Source organism: Fukomys damarensis, unplaced genomic scaffold (assembly GCF_012274545.1).
Source record: "Fukomys damarensis isolate Sample0158 unplaced genomic scaffold, DMR_v1.0_HiC HiC_scaffold_24, whole genome shotgun sequence".
Taxonomy (NCBI): domain Eukaryota; kingdom Metazoa; phylum Chordata; class Mammalia; order Rodentia; family Bathyergidae; genus Fukomys; species Fukomys damarensis.
In genome coordinates, this window is record NW_022900936.1 from 12,994,267 (window position 1) to 13,000,067 (window position 5,801).

The following is a 5,801-nucleotide window of genomic DNA, read 5'->3' on the forward strand; positions in this document are numbered from 1 at the left end:
TCTGTATTTTTAGTATTCTTTTTAGCAATATTATTTTCAAGAAAATATTTATTTCGTGGATGAATGCTACCCATTAAGGTATTGTTGTAGATAAAATGTGATGCAAAGAAAATATCCTTAAGCGAGGCCAACATGTAATCTGAATTCAGATTGTGATATTCTAAAGTTGAGAATTTGCTTGTAGAAATAGCTCATAAAATATTAAGTAAGAAGTAAATCATAATGTGGAATGACTGCAACAAAATGACTGAAACTTTTACAACAATGAAAATTTATCAGACATTTTATCATGTAGGACCAACAATCTTTCATTAAAGAATAAATACCCCACACTGAATAACAAGGTTGACTGTGGATATAGACTTGGCAAAAATAAATTTTTCAAATAGATGCTGAGAAACAAACAGACAAGCTACTGTAAAAGAGAATTAAAGTGCAAATTGCAGCAGATAGAGAGGTGGCTCAACACATAAGCAGTGAAAACAAACAGAAGTATGTTTGTTGTAGGCAGAGGCCATAGGGACTAAAAGGGACATTTCTGATGCATACAGAGAAAGAAAAATCAGTTTCACCTGGGGGAAAAGAATTTTTACAGCAATGGCATTTAATTGGTGAGGTATATTCTTAGGAGCACTGGAGACCCCAGTGGCACTTTTCAAACTCTTCTCCATCCTCTCTTCTTACTAGAGCTGATGCCTTGGCTAGAATCAGAACTGTGTGGCTGAAATGGGGCATAGAGAGTACTAAGGCCAAGGGTGATCAGACTCTCCAGCTGCCTCCTCCTCACCTCAGCCCGGTGTGACTCGGAGCTGTGCTGCATTCCAGCTCTAATTCCCCGGGCTTCATCTGCACGCCCCAGCCCAGACCTGCCCTCTCTGGAATCCACTGTTCCTCACCGTCTTTTAGTCTGTCATCCCAGCTGGAACTCAGACCCTCTTCTTCTGCCCTTGATCTTCCTGTTCACATTGTGCTTTGGACCCCTGAAACATCCTCTGCCTTTGCTACCATAAAAATATTGGAATCGGTAAGAGCGTAAAAGTTTATTTCCACCATCTTGTCACCGTAGTCTTTCCTTTAAATATCGATTGAGGACTATTTCCTGCATGTGTTTTCCTCCCTGTGATCCTGTATATATTTGTTTCCTGTGAGAGCTTGCTCCTTCTTTCTGCTTTGACTGCCAGAAAGGGGCATTGGCTTGGAGGGTGGACCACTGGTCCAAAGATTGATGTTCATTGCCTGTCTTCTCTGACAAACGCAACTTCAGTGTCACCTGCGAAATGTAGAGAGGCAGTAAGCATTTTAACATGTCATGCATACTTATTGCTAGACTAAAATATACTTGTACATAAAACTTAAATTATATGTATAAGCATTAAATTATACATATAGAGAGTTTAATTCTATTATTTTTCTTTTATACCTAAAAGATACTCAAAAAAGTTACATACCCCTTCCAAGAATACACCGGGGTCACTACCCAACCCATAGCCATATCAACACAAGGTGGTGAGAGCTTGCTTTGTTCTGTGTGGCTCCCTTTCTCCCCAAATAGGGAGGATAATAACCACCCTCTCCACCTGAAGGGGTGCTGTGAGGATAAAAAGAGGCAGTGCCTGGGAAAGCAATTTAATCATAAAGCATTATGTAAATGTAATATATAATTACTATTATTATCTCCCAGCAGTGCAAATCTTAAGCTCTTTGTAGTTCTCTTGCTTTCTCCATCCATAAACATTTAACTTGCAAGTCCTGTTGGACTTACACCTAGGTAAGAACTGTATTCGTTATGTTTTTCTAAACTTTATGCTCAACAACTTTCTTTTCCTTTGTAAGGGTCACAATCCATTCATACTTCCAAGATGTGGAATGACTTTTCTGCCTGGTTTCAGTACCGTCTTCCTGGAGTAATAGTTGACATCACTGGTTTTCTCTCCAAAATCTAAGTTTGGGTGACAAATTACATGCTTACCTCATGTCTCTTTAGGTGCCTGAGCTATGACCCCTGTCTTCTCCATTCTTGCTCAAAACATTTTTGAACACTGTCCTTTTCCACATTCCCTAACTTGAACCTAAGTGCCACTTTTCCTTCTCACCTTATCGATCTGCTCATTGTGTGAAGCCCTCCTATTCATTTCCTGCATACAGAAGCACAAAGTCTCATCTTTACCAATGTCTAGTCCACTCTCACTTCCTTCGTTAGAGTTTATGATATGCAGTCAAGTGTCCTTTACTATTTTTTCTTCCTTAGCTCTTCTCTTTACTACAATGCATTATTACTTTGAGCATATAAATTTGGGTCTCATATTTCATTCTTGCACACATTTGTATTCATTATTTTTCTAACCCCCCGCATCACTACATCTCATCTCCTCTATTCCCCAGAGTACAAATGGCCAACGTTCATTTTCAGTTCCTTCGATCAAGAAATGGAAGCCCCTTCCTCAGACCTGGAATCAGACCCTGTGTTAGGATTTGCGCCAAACAACGGTGAACGGAAACAACGTCGTCTGGGTTCTGAGCCCAGAGCAAGTGAACTGTTTGAATCCACTTCGACCTCAATATTCGCCTAGAATACACTGACGGAGGATGAAAGGCAAGGGACAGAGAGTCAGGTCCAGTGTTCCGAGATATCACCGTTATTTCAGCCGTTCCGCCGGAAGCCCCGGACACGGGAGTGAGCCCTTAGAAACCACGTGAAGCACAAATGAGTGATCTCTGAAAACTTTTCAGACAAGTCTCGCTCCACTCATCCTTGAGCATTATCATATGACATCAACAAATATTTGTTTTATTTCTACCCTAAGTATTTTTTGCATTACAGGTATATCTTTTACATTTTCAGATTTATTCAAGAGTTTTGCCAAATAATCTCATTTCATCTCTGTACCAATCCCAAGAGGTAGGTGAGGCCACCTTTGTATTATAGATGAGGACACACTTCCCTGAGAGCATTAACAAACTTGAACATATTTTCCCAGTCCATAAATAATTTAGATCAAACTTGAAATCACTCAATTTGTTTCTTCATTTACTCCGGCAGTGAACATTTCTTGCTTAAACACAATGATGACTACAAGGTCTCCTGTATTTTAGAGGGCTAATATCCTTCATTATGTAATTATCCATAAGAAAATGGTGTGAGAGGTGTTGTCTATGGTGCTAGTGTAATAACCATTTGGTCAAATAATCCACTCTGAGTTACAGGGAGTTCTTTGGAACAAAACTCATTATTTCTTCTCCTTCTTTCAGCAGGTTTGCTGTTGTATTTCAAGCACTATCTCAAGTGCAAAGCTACATTTATGAATGTCTTCCAAATCCATTTATGGGGCCCTATAGAGAGACTTTACTTGGATGTACGTGAGTGCTTGTCCATAAAGATTACTGTTGCATCACTTTTGACAGGGTTATTGTAGTTTATAGCAGGAGTCTGATTTAGCAAAGTAGTACAAGCATATAGAAATTTAGGAAGAGATCTCCAGTAATTATCCCTAGATTGTGCCTTAATAGGACTGGTCCTTGATTCTTGGCTGGTTTGCTGGAGCCTTGCCTAGCACACCATTGTGACTGTACTTGCCTTTTAGGGTCTTTGTTTCTATTGAGTAAGAGCCACTGGAATCTACTGAGCAAACTACCTTTCTTTGCCATATCAACCACTTAATGGTTATCATCACTGATAACCCATCACACAGTTCAGATATGCGGAATATAAAAATCCAACAAAATATAATCACTTATCTAATGAAACAACTGAAATATCCAATTTAACTTAAATATTAACTGAAATGAATTTTTCTAGTGGGAGTTGAATATAATTGGAAAAAAAATCTTTCCATATTTGTATTTGGATGCTTGCTTTAGGAAAACTGATCTTTCTCCACAAGATATTTGTCAACTTTGGAATTTTAAAAAATTAATTACCTGTAACTCTGGAGTTTGTCTTCTCTCATAGCTGATTCTCATCTTCCTCTTTCCTGATAATTCAGATATGAACTATAGCTCTTTTACTTAGTTCCTCATTTCTATCTTATCTCTCACAAAGAAGTTGAAGTAGAGAGATTGGGCAATAAAATTGCAAATGGAAATCAAACTTCAAAGCAGAATATTAGCTATCAGATTAGGGAAGCATTTAGACACTGAAACAGCTAACATTGCTCATCAGCCATTTTTCTTTCCCTAATCCAATATTGTACATTTACCCCCACTCTCTATGTAATCTATGGTACTGTTCATATTGCAAGATATCTTCTCATTTCTTGTGGGGTTTTTTTACACAGAAAGACATAAACTCCACTCCCAGTTCTTGACTTTATGTGGCATTTTCTCATTTCTCTCCAGTGCTTATAAATGAGAAAGAATCCTGGGTGTAAATAACTGTTTGCCCATGATGTAAATAAATAACATGATACATAGTTTACAGAAACATGGACGAATAGATGGTAGGAAAAGCATAATGATGGATGGAGAGTAAGAGAGATAAAACCCTATCTCTCCAACGTTGTATTTCTAGTGCTTAAACATTACTTGATACATAGTTGGGAATAAATATTGATTTAGTAAACAAAAATCTGACTTCTCTGATTTGTCACCAATAAATCCATCTATATATTCATCCAATAAGTATCTTGCTAAGCTTCACAAATGTTTTTTTAGACCCTGGCAATAGACCAGTTAATGAAATAGCCAACCATCTCTGTTCTTATGAAACTCACATTCTAATGAGCTTACATTTTTATTCACCCCCTGCTTAAATAAATCTGGAACCCAACTTCTATTTTTTTTATTTGGATCTATATCTTCCTGTATTAATGTGTAGATTTTTAATTTAATTTTTATTAGTATATGTTTGTAGTACTTAATATTTACATTCCTTGTGGAGAGTTGGTCCATGTACGTAAGATTTTTTGTTTTGTTTTTTTGTACCAGGGATTGAACTCTGGCCCTTGCACTTGTGAGGCAGGTGCTATGCCACTAAGCTAAATCCCTGGCCATAACACATCTTCATTCCTGTTTTTCACCCCCTTTCCCTACCCTCTCTCTCCCTTCCACACATCTTCTTATTAATTAGATGTTGAAAAAAAGATGCTGATTTTTTTCTTTTTTTTTTTCTCCTATAACCTTGGTCCTTTACGGTTTACCATAGTCATTTTAACAATAATCAATTTTCCAACACAATCATCTGATTGTGCCTCTACTGTGATCTGTTTGCTGGTTTGTTATGGCTTACAAAGTAAAACTTGAGTTCTAGAGTGAGCATTTAGGGCTTTTTATGAGCTCACCCTTACCTGCTTTTTAAGTATCATCTCCTGGTGTTGTGAAATACACCCTCAGTTTAAAGCCATGCTGACTTACTGGCAATTCTTGAAGTTGACCTCAACACTGCTTACTTCCTGGCCTTGTCCCTCTGCCACTCCTGTGTATCCTTGGCAAGTTCATCTTTCAGTGTTCAACATAAATATTTCCTCTGACATTTCCTGGACTTTCCCAAATGAGTTGAGAACCTCCTCCATTATGTTCCTGAATGATACAAGATCAAATTTCAAAACAACACAGTTGAACAGAAGAAATTTATGACATATCTGAAAACACTGTAATATCCTGCCTTATGAGATTGTGTGTTCATTGTCACTAAAGATTTGTAGACAGATATTCATTTATTCTTTATTGGAAAGCTTCTGTTGGCTGGAATTAACATAGCAAAAGTCAAAGAGATGCCCTGACAGTTCTACAATTCTGTACTTGTATTGAATAAATGGACATTTTAATACAGTTGTTGAAATAGACTTGAAATGTACATCAGAGGA